Source organism: Marmota monax, unplaced genomic scaffold, assembly GCF_021218885.2.
Source record: "Marmota monax isolate L192 unplaced genomic scaffold, Marmota_monax_Labrador192_F-V1.1 WCK01_AAM20220418_F8-fsc00059, whole genome shotgun sequence".
Taxonomy (NCBI): Eukaryota; Metazoa; Chordata; class Mammalia; order Rodentia; family Sciuridae; genus Marmota; species Marmota monax.
Window position 1 is genome coordinate 9,908,874 of NW_026693595.1, and position 16,977 is coordinate 9,925,850.

Consider the following 16,977-nt stretch of genomic DNA (forward strand, 5'->3'; position numbering starts at 1 on the left):
CCTAAAAGAAGTGACTGCTACTAAATATGTATGTCTCCCCACCATCTTATCACCCGCAGAAGTCTATTTGTTTCCGTGATCTTCCAATAGTGTGATCTTAACCACAGTAAGCCCTCTCCTTAAGATAATCCTACAGGGAACATGTCCACTCAGAAGGCTATATGTGATAAGAACTTTGAAGGATTTTAAGAATTAAGACCTGAGAGAATGAGAATTGAAAAGAGATTCAAAGATGAGGTAGTAACTTGTTTCAGGAAAGATAATCTCTCATTTTTCAGATTTTTCACTTTAGTGTCTTAAAAAATCTGAATTAATGCCATTTAAAACCATATTCCTGAACATCAGTGAAAGATAATTAATTTCTTTGGTGATTATTGGGAATGCCGCAGAGAGAATATTCCATGAATCCTAATGGTAAATTCCCATCACTAAAGTAAGATGGATACATCTCTCTTAACAGTCTGAAAAATCCTTATTATGAATGTAGGACTGACAGCTAGGTTAATGGGAAGGCTTCCTTATATACCACTTTCTATATTTTCCCCAGTAGTGGGTGGAGGTTTGGTTTCACTTAGGCTATATAAAAATATAGGACTTTCAGAGGTGGGTTTGGGTCATGGCTGAGCAAGCAGGACAGAGGACTGAGCTATGAATTTAAAAAGGAATAGAAGAAGTAAGAGATGGGGTTGGAAGGAAAGGATATGTCATCAAAATTTGAACTTGAAGTTTGAAGTGGGATAGAGGGATCCTGGGCTCAAGGAACATGAAATGAGTACGGGAATTGTACTCACCCCCAGCCTCCCAGAACACTTTTCAGCACACTTAGACCCTCCATTGGGAGGATCAGGGAAGCAGTGATTTCCCAAGCTATTTTCTTATTCCAGAATGTGTTTCATTAAAAAGTCACTATAGCTCTAGGGCCAGGACTTACTGGTCAACAACAGAATGCTGGAAAACAGACAAACCCGAGTACCCAATTCCTTTAAGTCTCTGTGTCCATTGTAGGAGATTCAGGCAGCTGGGTGCAGAGGAGAGAGGGATACAGGACAGAAACATCAAGTTTATCTTCTACATGACTAAAGAGTAATGAAACAAATGTACAGCTGTCTACATCACTGCCTAAAATGTCCCTAAATCTAAGGGAAGAACAAATCCCATAGTCTGGCAGACAAATGCCCTTCACAACATGGCATCATCTTCTGGCCTCTCTGAGGTCATGTTTTGCATATACCCCAGAATCTAAGCAGAGACACTTCCAAATAGTGCCATAACCATGCCTCTGTGTCTGTTGATGCCATGCTTCCTGCCCTTACATCCTTTCTTCATTTAGTCACCTCCACCTCCCTCTAGGCTCATCTTCCCTGATATTCTTCCTCACTATGATATCTTATCCTGCCTTGCTCAATACGTCCACAACATTCAGGCTTCAGGCCTCAATTTCTGAGGAGTTACACTGTAGAATATTGTAGAGTATTGTAGTTACTTTGTAGAGTCTGATGTGCTGTACATTTTGGTGATTACAATGGAATCAGATCACCTCATTGTAAGGATGGATCAGCTACCTGCTAGTGTGTGAACTTGAGCTATTTACATGACCTCTGGAAGCTTCATTTTCTCATTTTATTATCAAAAACACAATGAGAATGATAATGTGCTTATATCTCATCTGGTTTTTATGAGGATTAAATGAAATAATGCATGTAAAGCATTTAAAACAGTGCATAAAACATGTAAGCTTTCATTAAATGTTAGTTGACATTAATCATAGCATTTATAGAGTCTCACATGGTACCAGGCTCAATCAGGAGACAAAGAGGAACACCCCCTTCCAAATTCTCAAGGAATTAATCACACTGAATTTCATTCTATTAAAAAATTAAACCTTTGGGAGGAGGGCTTGGAGGTGCTACTAAATTAGAGAACAATAGGATGCTGTCACTCCACAGAGCCGAGGGGTTGGTCCCTGGAGAATATCTGTGCCTTCCTCCAACTCTGCCTAGAACCATTCATCCCAGCCATGAACCATTCATCCCAGCCATGAGCAGCTGAGGGGCAACCATGATGGGGCTAGAGGTATCTCACTTGCAGGCCCAGAACTTTCTCCTTTTAGAAGAGAAAAATGGCAAATAAATAAATAAAATCTGTATAAATTTAAATAATTGGAAGGCAGCTTGACTGAAAAAGACACTTTTCTTTTTCACCACAAATGTCACCATCTGGACTTTTCCTTTTTTAATTTCTTTGGGACCTGACAAGTCACTGGGCTGATAGAATCACACCCAGTCAAAAATGACAGACACATCTCGGCAAGTTAGAGTGGGCAGAGTTCCAGGGTGGCCAGTGAGGACCCAGAAACCAGTGGGAGGATGGTTTCAACAGCTCCCGCCTTCCCCAGAACACAAGCGCTCCTGAAGTGTGATCATCTGAAATACACCACACATGCACTCACACACACACACACACACACTCACACACACACAGAGCCTTAAGTGTGTGTGTGTGCTTCCCAGATAACATTCAATTAATCTACTAGTTAATTCATTTTCTAGCAAAAACTAAAGGGCAGGAAAGGCCAGTCGGCAGACTGTGCTGCTATTAATAAACGACATGTGGCCACCCTGTTTCTGTACTTGTCTTGGTTTCTCCTAAGCAGTGTAATTGAGCAAGGCAAGAATAATCCAAGGGGAACCGCACAGTGAGCCCATTTTCTTATAATGGCCAACTGAGAAGCTTTATATGGTCACAGGCCTACAGACTGACTCACAGCTATCACATATAGGTATCTCTATCCACAAAAAACTTCAATATTTCATTTTTGTCACATCTACATTATTTTAGTTATGCTTATCTGGAACTTTGCATGCAAAGTCTCTCCTGTAGACCTTGTAAACAGTATTGTTTTGAAACAGGAAAATTTACCATTTTGCAAATTGTCTTCTTAAGCAATTTATAAAGCTCCAGTCTTCAGGAATATTTGTCTATTGCCTGCTTTATTTGCATGGGCCATACACACACACACACACACACGCACGCACACACACACGTATGAAATCATTTGCTAAGCTTTTGCAGTGTTCTGTGCACAAGTATTGTGGTAAGATTACAAGTTTAAAATCTACTAGGACAGTGCTTTTCAAACTTGAATATGCCTATGAATCACTTTAGGAGCTTGTTTAAATGCAGTTTCTCCTTCAGCAGCCTGCATTTCCAACAGGTGCCAGGAAATGCAATGTTGCCAGTCTCTGGACCACACCATGAGTAGCAGAGTCAGAGGAAACAGATGTGGATTTCATATTAGGGATTCATGGAACCTCCTGGGCACATCCATACCTAGTCATTGACGAGAGCAGTCACTTTCCAATCCCTTTCAAATTTACCTTCTATCTCCATCCTCAGTGCCACCAGTCCACTCCTTCTCCATCGCAATCATTTGAAGTAGTGGTCTTCATACAGCTTACGTATCTCCATTCTTGCCTTTCTTCAACCATATTTAAAATGGTGGTCAGATGATGTATTTAACATGCAAGTCAGATCCTGGGCTTCTCTTGCTTAAAATCCTCAGGCAGCTTCCCATTGTCCCTAGGATAACATCCAAAACTCTTAATCTGGTCTCTAATGCCCAGTATGGTCCAGCTCTTTTCTATCTCTATAGTGCCATCTCCCAGTAGGCTACCTCTCCATCATGGCACTTCATTTACTGTGTCCTTCTTTTGGCTTCCTGAGAATGAAAAACTTCTTCCTAACTCAGGACTACAATCCTGACATCACTATTCCCTGCCTGAAACACTTTCTCACCCTTTCTCATCCCTCACTGCCCTCCCACCAGCTGCCACAAACCTCCACCTCAATTAAGCCTTTGGTCTCAGCTAAGAATTATGCTATTCAACCAGGTTTCCATTTCTTGTGAGATGCTGTCAAAGGACTTTGCATTTGCTTTCATAGCACTTATTAATACATATTTTTTCATAGTTAGTTGTTTGCTTATGTTAAGCTCTGATGGGGCAGGAATTAAGTAAGCCTGACCTATCACTGAACCACCTGGTTCAGAATATGGACGGCAAGAGGCTCTCAGTAAATACAGCTAATGAATGAATGGGGGAAAGAAAAGAAGAAGAAAGAAACCAACTAATGACAAGGGCTGTACGATTGGTTCCTAAAGCTACAGTAACAGCCAATAGCAAGTGAAAGTTTCCCTAGGCTGGGGAAGGGAGAGGGTGGGGTCAGATGTTGTGAATCACATTAGATAAGGGTTGAGGGGAAGAAGTACTTGGAGAAAGAGTAGACACTCGGTCGGCAGATGTGAAAAAAGATGCATTCTAGAGAGGAAGAGAGGAAAACGGTGCCTAGACTCAGAGGGTCTTTTATGCTACAGCAAATAATTTGGTCTTTAGCCTATAGTTATGGGCTAGGGCAGACTGAGAGGATTAAGAACTAGAGATGATATTATTAATTATGTCATATTTAAATTTGTGCTTCAGAGACATCTCTGTGGAAGCAGTACTCAGGACAGGGAAGATCAAAAATTGAGACAGGATGGTTATGAATTTCAAATATCAGCCCAGGTAGGATGGGAAGCAAAACCATGTATCATTGTAGAAAGCAGTAATATTTTTCCAGCCTTCCTTGAAGCTGGACCTGTGATGTGGCTTGGAAGCAACTAGCAAACTACACAGTCTGTAGAGACTCAAAGAAGCAGGAACACTTGAGAATGACTTCATTCATTCATCATTCATTCATTTATTCATTCCATTAATGTGTATTGATGCTAAAATCATGTCAGGCACTTTTGAAAGTAGCAGAGAACAAAGCAGGAAAAGAAAAACCCTGCCTTATAGAGCTTACATTCTAGAGTGAGCAGAAAATAAAAAGGAAATGAGTGAATTATATGGTATGTCAGATGCTGCAAACTGATATGGAAAAAAAACAAAAGCAAGCATAATGGATTGGAATTTGTTGAAGGAGGGTCAGATCTTGAGAGTACACAATTTTTAATAGTGTGGTCACTGAAGGCCTTACTGAAAAGGTGACATTTGAACAAAGACCTAAGGCAGTTGGGGAATAAGCCATGTGGCTCTCTAGATGAAGAATGTCTCATACAGAGGACATGCCAAGGTGGCATTTAAAGCAGTATCCTCCAGTGCCCAGTCAACAGGGGTACTAGCAGTTTGAGGGCCAGTGGCTGTGGCTCTGACCCTGGCCACTGCACAGAGGCAGCTCAGCAGCCAGGGTCTCACCAAAGGATCTGTAACACATCTGTTTGCTCTGACTATTGCTGGCCTATCTATTACTTTCCTGTTTTATGAACTTTATCTTACAGTCTTTTTAGTGATTCTCTGAGCACTCTTGAGTTCCCTCCCCATGAAATTCCTATTCTTAGGTCAGCTGGGTGTGGCTAACTAAGCACTTTGATTGGTTGCAGTGGATTCATGATCTTCAGAGTACTGATGACTCTGGAGTTAGGAGGAAACCTCTGTCTCACCTCCCTTTCCCACACTCTTGTTGAAGATGGCACAAGAGACCTTTAGCTTCTGTGTCATGCTGCCGGCTCCCTTGCCCAGGAGAAAAGGAATGGTATGTGTTTTTCTGAACATGAGATAAAAATTAGACTACAAAGAGCTTTCATTTGAAAATGACACTTTCTTGTCAGAGTGAAAAAAGGACAAGAGACCCAGTTAAAACGCATGGGTTGCTAGGCATGGTGGCACACATCTATAATTCCAGTGGCTTGGGAGGCTGAGGTAGGAGGACTGCAAGTTCAAAGCCAGCCTAAGCAACTTAGTGAGACTCTGTGTCAGAAAAAAAATGAAAAATAATAGGCTGTGGGTGTGGCTCAGTGTTTAGGACCCACTAGGTTTAATCCCCAGTATCAAAAGACAAAACAAAACAAACAAACAAAAAAACCCAAAGCACATGGATAAAGTATCATAGCTCCTGAGTTTAGATAATGGGATAAGAATAAAACTACCATGGCCATGGAAAGAAAGGGGGAAATGCTGTGGGGGAGGCATCTGCCATCTGCTTTCATTGGGCAGTGCAGACTTTCTCAGTTCTGAGTTGCATTATTTTTTCACAGTTTACTAGCACTGAAACTGATATGCATCTTACCACCAATTATACATGTAAAATATGTTGCTCCCCTCCACCTCCAAACACTTTTGAATTTATGGTGTTCCCTATAATGGCTGGCATTGGAGACTTAACAAAAGTGGAATGAATGGAATCTTAGATCAGGGAGGTTATCTGGACTTGTATTCCTTCAAGTCCTTATTAGTACACTACAGTTTAGTTCTCAGAATTGGTCAGAGATATGGGAAATGCCAATCAGGAATGTGCAGCAAGCTAATTTCTGAACATAGAAGCTCCCTAGGTATGGCAGGGTGACTTTGATGCTGGAAATCACTGCTGGGGTCAAGCCACTAACAAGATAGGGTAGAAAAAGCTCCACAGAGACAGAGAGTTACTGAGGAGATGTGAAGTAACTTAGCAATCTCTTGCTCCTAGGGTAGAAAGGACATCTAGTCTAAAGGCATAAAGAGAAATTCACTAGAGGAGAAAACTCATGAGAAAAACTTTCTGAGGAGCAAATATGCTACTCTCAATGGGCTCCAGGTACGTGAAATAATGCCAGAAATAGTATAGAGTTAGAAATGTCAGACCACCACTTCCCAGCCACAACAGGTCACTAGGCCCATAACAATACTAAGTGCATTCCAGGAAATAGATATAGGCTCAGTCACAAATCTGTTTAATATAGTTGCTGCTTTTGAAGCCATTTCTAGATTAACGAATCCCCACTTTTGACCTAATTAAAACTTTTCCGAACATGGGCTTGAGATAGCCTACTTATTCCTCATCTCCAAATCCAATTCACTCCACAGCTGCTAACCACAATAAAACCTAGTACTCAACAGAAAATCATGTAAATAAATTCCCTTCTTCACTAATATTTCCTTTAAACCAGCCAATCCCAAATCCCCAAGGGATAATATCCAGGAACATTAATGAATTGATGTTCTCTCATCTCATCTCTCTCCCCACCATTGTTTCACTCTCTTCTACCTCCAAACTTCCTGTGGCCTCCCATCAATCAGCATGCCCAACCTCTCTTGGAACTGAGAATAAAAAAGTAATTTCTTCTATTTAATGCATTTCACCTTCTTATTGTGTCTCACATCACACACACACACACACACACACACACACTCACTCACTCAACCTTTACTTTCCTGTTTTCAGGCTCTTCTAGAATGTGGCTGCCTTGGCTTATGGTCACTCTAGACAGACATCTCAAGACCAAATTAGAAACCAATCACAACAGCCTCACTTCTGTCCATAATTCAGCCTGAGCAACAGACATTAACTTTACTTCTTTTTGTCCATTAGACAGCTCTGATCCAATACCCCCCCCCCCCTAAGGCCAGGTTTGTTGTCTTTAGAATGGCTAGACTCTAAATCCTAAGGACTGCATTTGGAACGGCAAATGTGCTACTTATGTGTCTTTGGACCATTCATGTCACTTTTGGATTTCCTCCTCAATAACATCCACTAGTTGCTCTTCTGAACTTGAATCCCTGTGATTTTTACCATAATTATTGGTGGTCTCTGAACTGGAAGGAAGTAAGCAGCTTCTTACTGAGGGTGAGATATACTGGGGCCTTCTGTTTCTTGGCTTTCTCCATTTCAGCAATCAACAAGAGAGAGTGAGATAAATGGCATCTATTCACTGTCTGTATTCATCTAATACATAACAAGCAACCACAAAGCCTCAAAGATACACAAAATCCAGCATTTATTTAGCCATCTGGAGTTGGTGAGTGTCCGCTAACCCTGCCAGGTCCTTGCTGAGGCAGCTCAGCTGAAGTAACTCTGCCTTTCACATACCTATTTTCTTCCTTGTAACCAGAAAGCTCTGGACATATTCTTCAGGCACTGGTAAAATCTTCTGGCAAGGTCCATTGTGCAAGTGCTTTTCTAGCCTTTAATCACAAAGAAAGCCATGTGGTCAACCCAGAAATCGAGATGCCTAAAAGCACCCTCTGTCCTTGTAGGTGTATTGGAGCAGGATGCCAAACTGCCTTATTCCCAAACGGTACTTGCTCCCATGGTGTGATCACCAGGGGATGCCAGGTTCTGATTCCCACCTGATTCTATCCTGCTGGATTGCTGTAGCTTCGTTTTGGGTTTCAATTCCAGTGACTAACCAGGTATTTGTCCACTAGGGGCAGGGAAAGTGAACACCTATTTTTTAAGCCTTTACTATGAGTCAGACCCTGAACTATATATGTTATTACAATTGGAATATATATATCTCCAGCCACACCTACAGATAAGCTAAGTAATTGTTCTAAGTTTTAATGAAGACAAATCTTACTCAAAGTGGGTGAGTACTTCTAGATATATCTAGGTGTCCTAGGAGGGCACAAAGCTGAATGAGGAGATTGTGTCCTCCACCCTCATGAAGCTTACTGTGCTCTCCATGATTCATTGTCCATATTAAGTAAATTTCCTAAATTCACAGGTTCTTTATGGTTCAAACCTTGGCCCTCAGACCTCTGTCTTTCTTGTTCATTGTCTACTATAGTCCTGAAATGACCCTTTAAAGGACTCAAAGGCATCCTGTATAGAGTAGGCTGCCCATCATATTGTTAGTTAGCATATTTATTTCTTATCCAAATTGAAAGAAAGTAAGGCTGCTTAGGGCTGGTGTGTGCCAATGTCTTCTGCCTGCCTCCTAGCTATTAACTTCCTTCATCTAAGAAGGAACATGAGAGCATGGGATTAATGGCATCTGTTTACTGCTGATATTAGTTTGCAGCATAGCAAATAACCACCAAGTCTCAGAGGCACACCACAATCAGTGTTTAACCTCAGGTGTCTGGGGTAGACTTTGGAACTGGACCAAGCTAAGTGTGAATAATTCTTGGCCTCGGTTTTCTCACCAAAGAAGGAAAACTAAAGACACCATTCCTGCAGCATCGGTGTGAAGATTAGTTGGAACACACTTCATAAAGGTACCTAATTACAGAGTCTGGCACACTAAATATTCATGGGTTCCCCTCTCTCTGTATTTCCCAGAAAAAAAATTGTTCATCAGCAGTTGCATCTTTGGCTGCAAATAAATCCCTACATCAGGATTTTCAGGATGAAAGAAATAGTACACCAACTTGACTCATGTTGAGTAAAGAATACATATGTGACACCCATATAATGAATGCTCAGCTCGCATGAGTGCGTCAGAGAGGTGGGAGTGTGCTGGGGATGGAACAGACCTAACAAGTTCCTATCTGTGATTTGACCTGTTCTCCGCCTGCCTGGCTGCATATTCATGTCAATTTCCTCCCAGCTACCGAGGGCAAGAAACGAAGAGGAAAGATCTTTAATCATTTTTTTATTCTAATTGAAACATTTTCCTTGCAAGTGGAGAGAGAACAGGTGCCTAACGAGCCCACATGATGATTCACAAGGTAGTAGATATCACCACAGATATAATTAAACTGGAAGATCAATGAAAATTTCCTTTTTGGACTACTGCCAGGTCTACCCAGACTGGGATCCAGCTAGCTGCATTTATGCACAGTGATTTCCAGAGTGTGTACTCACACAGGTGTGACCCACAATATCACCTCATGATAAATTAAACAGCCCCAGCCTCACACATCCAGTATAACTTATTTAGAAAAACACCTCTATTTCTATGTACAGTTAATGATCCTGGACTGCAAACATCATCTGTCAGAAAGGCAGACAATTGCTACCTCTTACCTAGTCTCTCTTTCATTTTTCCTTTATTATGCTTTTCATTTGGGATATAAAAAACAACCACATATATAAGCACTGGCTCCAATGAGCAAGACCTGAATAATGAAAAGAAGGGGAGAGAAATAGAGGGAGGAAAGAAAGGAGAAGGAAGCCAGCAGGGAGTGAAACATTGCAAATGTGTGGGCTCTCCCGTGTAGTTCCAGAAAATTGCACTGCACTTACTCTAGACTGTCTCACCTCTCCAGGTCTCAGGATCCTCAGACTCTCTCAGCCTGTAAATAAGCCTATTCCAATCAGAGTCCAGTGTTCTTCTGTTAAAGGGGCAAGACAAGTACTTAGGGGGAAAGATTCACATGTCAGGCAGGTCCCCATGCAAATGTTACAGGCCTGATAGAATTTTTACAACCTTGGATGCTTTGAAATTTCCTTGCATAAACAAGAATGAAACAAACACCAGACAAGCACAAAAACCTCATCCTGATTGTTCCTTTCAGTTGGTTTGTAACAAGACTATAATTGAAGAAGACTCACTCCCAGAGTTAGACAACTCCAAATGCATTTGTGGTCAGTTCCATAAAACACAGGTGACTCTGTTGCCTAAAGCTCACAGGAAGATCAGCTCTTTGCATAGATTTCAATTAAAAGAAGAAACAGCAAACTGCTATCCAAATACTGCCCCTCATAATTTGCAAAAGAAAAGAAGAGCAAAGGAGAGTTACAAAAGCATAAAAATGCTTTTGTTGGGTCCTTAACAATTACTCTAGACTGTTTTTGCCAGGATAGAGTAAGTGCTATAACAATTTCTAATTCTTAGTGACTTAACAATGATTTGTTCTCATTCACACAAAGTTTGATTTGGATTATTGCAGTTGGGAAAATCATCTCCTTGCAGCAAACTTAGGGATCCAGGTTCCTGCCAACATGAGGCTTCTCCATCTCAGAGGCCCTCCAAGTCCCCTGAAGAAAGGAAAGATCAAATGGGATACTTGATGGCCAGCAATAGAAGTGGCCCACCTTGCATGGGCCAGAACTCAAGCAAAAAGTTTTTCTCTTTTGTATCCTTGTTTTCTTGGACTCTTTGCAGAGGTATAGCAGGACTTTAGGTTGCTGGAGGAAGATCCATAACCACAAGGAAGCATCTTTTCCTTGGCATACAATGTCAGCCTTTTCTCTACTTATCAGAGGCTATTCCTAGAGAAAATTGCAAAATTAATTTACTAATTCATGAAGTTATTCTTTTCCCAATTTTCAGATGGTTGCCCTAATTTCTAAAAAGGTCACACACTCATAAAGATTGAAAGCAGCATGGTAATTTTGCTCTTTTATAATATTTAATAGTGAAAGGAATCTAGTTATTGCTTAATCGTTAGTTGATGCTGAGCATAGTAATACTGAGTCTTAAAAAGATGTCTATGGAAAAACAGAAAGGGAAAGACCAATAACTTTCTGCTAAAAGGGTAGGCAATGATTCCATGTAGTCTCAGTGTCAGGAATAGTTCTTAATGCTCAGGATATGCTTGAGAAGAAAACAGACACTGTAGGAATCTGAGTTAATATACACAGCCTGAACCCAAGGCTCTTTAATGCTGACTTCTGCACATTACATGGGCATATTTGCTAGTTCTGCTTTGCCTGCCTTTGGATATCTGTAAGAAAGAGAGAGTAGCAATAATCTAATACCTCTCTGAATTAGGCAAATATTCACAGAGCAAGGGGAAATGGAGAATGATAGGAAATAAAAGACTTGGTGATGAACTTTCCAGGAAGGCAGGTTAACAGGGCACTGTGTAGGGGGCAGCCCAACTGGCTTCAGAAGGTTATCACTTGTCCCTTCTTCAGAAGGGCTTCTCTTTTCATTGCTGCTTCTGAGATGAGGCGGCAATGATGAAAAATCCAGGGCAGCACAGAAGAAAGGGTTTAAGACAGCTGTATTTATATGAGATGAGTTCATCAAGATTGATGTCATCACCAGAGACCTTTGAAGGAATTTACAACGATGAGATCATTACGAAGGATTCCAAAAAATGCCGCTAATAGTCACTATGACATCATCTCTCCAGTCTCCTGTACTCAAGACAAATAGCTGCAGCTTCAGGCACAATTAGATCTTTTCTTTCATCCTTTTATAAAGAAAATTTCTTTATTTACTTCTGTGCAGAAAGCCTCATGATTCTTCCAACTTTGTCATTCAAAGAAGGAAGAACACTCAAATGGCTCTTTCCTCAAATCCCTCCCAGACTACACAGAAGGTTGATTATCAAATTGACTCCTAACTTTATTCCTTTTACAGAATTATCATGTCAAAATCAAATCTTCTGAGGGCTCTTAACCAGTTCCCATTATAAACATCACAATTTAGGTACTTCTGTTATCCCAGGGATATCCCGGGGAAATAGGAAGCTGTGGAAGAAGAATTGCAAATTTGAAGCCAGCCTCAGCAATTCAGGGAGACCTGGTCTCAAAACAAAAGAAAAAAAATTTAAAGGGGATGCAGATAGACCTGTGGAGAGTGTCCCTGGGTCCAATCCCCAGTACTGCAAATAAATAAATTTTTATACACACACACACACACACACACTCACTGAGGATTGAACTCAGGGGCACTCAACCACTGAGGCACATCCCCAACCCTAATTTGTATTTTATTTAGAGACAGGGTCTCACTGAATTGCTTAGTGCCTCACTTTTGCTGAAGCTGGCTTTGAACACATGATCCTCCTGCCTGAACCTCCCCAGCTGCTGGGATTACAGGTGTGTGCAACCATGCCCCACCCGTAAATAGATTGATAAAGATAAATACTGAATATTTCCTGGTACCTTTTGTCCTGGGCTTGTGGCCTTTGCATTTTCAGTGTGTTTTATCTCCTAGATAGCATGCTTCTTAGAGTTGGAGACTGTGTCTTACACAGCTCTGTCTCATGTGCCTTCCAGAATGAGAGAGATGGAATGATTGAGGTTGTCCACAGCGCCTGTGCAGACCTAGTATCTTCCTGCACTCAGCAGGCCTTGGAAGAGGGGTGAGGGTCATGCTCCTGATGAGGAAGAAGCAGCCTTTTTTTGTAAAGGGCCACAGAATGAACATTTTAGAGTTCATGGGCACACAATCTCTGTGGAAACTGCTCCACTCTCCTGCTATAACAGAAAAGCAGCCAGAGACAACATGTAAACAAACGGGTGGTGGGCTTATGCCAAGAAAATTTTCTTTATAGATTTGAAATTGAATTTCACATAATTTTTGCATACCACACCATATTATTCCTATTTTATATGTGTGTGCATGTATGTTTGTATGTGTGTGTGTGTGTGTTTCCCCAACCATTTAAAAGTGTAAATAGTATCCTTGGCTTGTGGGATATACAGAAACAGGTGGTGGGACATTTGGCCCGGGAGCTACAGTTCGCTGACTCCTGGACTAGACTGTGGGGCTGCTGGCACTGGTCTTGGTGGTGGGATTTACTAATTCTATGAAGCCGTTTTCTGGAACCTTCTACTCCATTTCCTTAGCCAATTCACAAGTGCTTTAGTTGGTCCATTTCCTAACAGGGGAATTACTATTTGTCTGGCTGCTGTCTTCAAGGGCACTATACTGAATTAAGGTTATGTAATTCTTGGGCAAGAGACACTACTTGAGGGCTCGAGAGTTATGATTAAAATATTAAAATGGAAGAATAGAATATAATTCATGATTTATAGCAAATCATCCTAGATACTTTTAGGAATCAATAACCCACACATCATTCTCATTTATCTCAGGGATATTTATTCATTTCACAAAACAAGAATTCCCACTCACATAAACTCATGCCAGACCACATGCAGGGGTCAAGCTGAATATGAAAATTCTGGTATTGTTATGAGACATGATGAAACACAAATATATCTGCTTGCATAATTTTAATAGGCATGTTTGTATTTTGAATAAATTGTTGATGTTCTCTATAAAACACACCACCCTAATAATTTTGCCACACAAAAATATGCACACTAAAATAGTGGGTAATTTGATGTTGACAAACAGATATAATAGTAAAGTTTGAAAATCCATTAAAACATAGTGCCTTCACTTTAAAGAATCTGGCCCCTAGTTTTCTACACACCTGTTTGTTGAATATAAGAGAGCTAGACACTGCCTTGTACCTGCTGCCATTTCCAAACGAATGCCTATACAAGGGAGTTATTTACAAGTAAAGTGCACACCAGCGTCTATGCAAACCTACTGCCTACAGAAGGTCTCAGTGGCTAAAAGTCAAGGCTACTAATCTGACACTCCTGGCTTCAGTCCCTGGCTTTATCACCCATTAAATGTGTGACTTCCAGCAAGTTACTTAACCTCTCTGAGCTTCAATTTCTTCTAAAAACTGGAAGAAAATTTCTAAAAAAATCTAATGATTATTGTGGGTGCAAGTGATACAATGCACATGAAGGCCATATCATCATTCCTTTGCATGTATCTTAACATTGACTAAATAGCAGCTTGTATTAGTAAGTGGTAATGATGTGTGCTTGTCTGCGTTGGATCTGCTTAAACACAGGCACTGGAATGCCTTGGTTTTCTTGTTGGCTTTTTTCTGGTTCCCCTAAGGTGAGGGAGGGTCTGTTGATGGTCTTTAGAATTTTCCCTGCATTTGTGTAGCTTCTCCCTACTGGATATTTTAAAATTCCACCTTAATTTTATTTTCTCCTTCTTATGCTCTTCTAAATTTTCTTTTGCACCTAGATTATGGGCTCATTATAATTTATCAAATTATTGCTTTTCAAAAGTCTCTGATTTCAAGTTCTTTTTAATCAAGATGTTGCTCGTCTACCTTACTTAAGTCAATGTGCTGAGTTAAATCATGGACAGACAGCTACAACTCTATGTCCCATAGACAGAGCCAGGGTACCTAAAGGCTGTGTCAGGGAGATCTGAGAGCACATTTGTAGCTTAGTGTGCACTCAAAGCCTCCCTGGTGTGATAGAAGGGAACAGGATGTTCCTCAGTTTCAGGAGTCCTCTCAGCCAGCAGAGGTGGTGGGAGTCTCTCTAAATGCAGTATATTGGTCAACAAAATGGGAATGATTGTGATACTTACCTCCTGCCATTTAATATAAATGAAAATGGATATAGAAATTACTTTGGAAAATATAAATCACCAGACAAGCTGCTCCAAGATGGTTATTATAAGGATTTTCATTCTTCACCCCTTGTATGCATGTATCTATACGGATATCATTTAGGGAATAATTTTTCCATGAAAAGAGTCTAGTCCTGCCTCTGACACTAACCTGTAAACTTTGGACAAATCGTTCATGTATTTAAGAATTATTTTCCGTATCAACAAAGTAAATTAGATATTGATCACAATCTCTTATAAGTCTAAATGTATGGGGTTTCACGAGTACCAAGAAATAAGCATGGAGAAGTAGGCTGGCTAGAGTCTTCAAAAGCAGAAGTAGTGGTCATGTGATGCTGTGGTCAGGGGGGTCACTCTGAGAGAGGAAGTCTAATGACAGCTTGCAGAAAGTGACTTCAAGGGAGTGTCACAGGGTAGCAGAGTGTCCAATGACTCAAGGGAAGATTGCTTATCAGAGAGCCACCATGGTACCTTAGCTGACGACAAATAGCAACTGCAGAAAACAGAAGTCCCCTGTCCAGCATCACCTTGCATAATGTGCTGAAGGACTGGTCCAGTGTCTTAAGAAAGCAGAGAAGTACAGAAGGCTCAGAAATGACAATCTTCTGAATGGACTTCATGCCTCCTCCCTCCTTCCTCTCTAGTCCCTCTCCCACATTACCACCAGAGGGACCCTAAACTCAAATATGGTCCTCGCCCTGGTAGGATGAAAAATCTGATTGCTTCTAGATATGGATATCGATATGGATATATGGTCTACTCTGACTCCTCAGCTTTGTGTGCAGTTTCCCTTTCCCGGGACCAAATAATGCTGAACTTATATTTGTTTTCTTCCTAACTCAGGGCCTTTGCACATGCAGTTCCTCTACCAGTAATAGTCTTACTTTATTCTCTACCTGGAGAATTCTTTCTCCTCCTTTCAGACACAGTTCAATTATTACCTTCTTGGTTGGAAGCTGTGTGTTGTCACTTATCATAGGATTTTTAAAGATAGTGTTTACTATGTCTGTTTTTCCATGAGCTTGTGAACTTCTAGAAATGGATGTTTTGCAAGTGTAAAGAGATGCTATGGTAATATTTTTGTGAAGTGTGGTAATGGTTAATTAAAATGACCCATTCAAAGCATGGGGCCTTGAAGAACTTTGAAAAGAATCCATAAAAGAACAGGGCTCTTGGGGCTGGGGATACAGCTCAGTTGGTAAAGTGCTTGCCTTGCCTGTACAAAGCCCTGGGTTCAATCCCCAGCAACACACACACACACACACACACACACACACACAAGAACAGGGCTCTTCATAATATAAACAGATAAAATCTAAGAAGAGACAGGTTTGAGTTCAACAAAATTATGAAGAGGAAATAAGATAGATAAGGAAAACTTTACCTATTAAATAATATACTCAGTACACAGTAAATGTCTCTTACGTGGCAGGTGCTCTGAATACAAGGGCAAACAAAAGCTGCCTCATGGGTATTTGCCTGTTCTTGCAAGTGCAGTAGGTAGAAAGTCTTTGCTTTAAAAGTTTTAAGTAAGGGGATGAAATGATCTGATTGACATTTTGGGAGATCATTCTGGCTTTTCTGAGAACAGACAAGCACATATAAGGGGCCACTGGTTGGGAAGCCATTGCATTAGATGAGATAACAAATAAAACTGACCTCCTGATCAGAATCACCTGGAAGGCTATTAAAACACAGATACATGAACCCCACCCCTCCAGTTTCTGATTTTGTAGGTCTGGTGGCAATGTAAGTGGGAGGAGTGGAAAATTTGTCACCCAACAAGTGCCCAGATGGTGGAGCCGATGCTGCTGATCCTGGAACCCCACTCAGCCCCCTGACCTCTGCTGGGTGAGAGCAACAAAGCTGGGATGACAGGCACCAGCTTCAGCCATAACCTGACAGTCAGATTAGAAAGACAGGTGGCACTGTCATAATCAGGACAGGCTGAATTTTCACTATAGAAAGACTATGCATGTGTGCCCAGACCTAGTTCTTTCTCCAGGTCTGATTTTATAAATGCTTGTGATAAACCAGATTGATTTATTATATGATCGTTTTGTGTGATCATATAATGGCTATGTTTCTAGGTTATCTTTGATCAA

General features: G+C 40.9%; 1 pseudogene; it reads left to right on the top strand.

The window, feature by feature from the left end:
• The first annotated feature begins 16,792 nt into the window (after positions 1-16,792).
• LOC124103030 (small nucleolar RNA SNORA72) lies at positions 16,793-16,906 on the top strand (annotated as a pseudogene).
• The last annotated feature ends 71 nt before the right edge of the window (positions 16,907-16,977 follow it).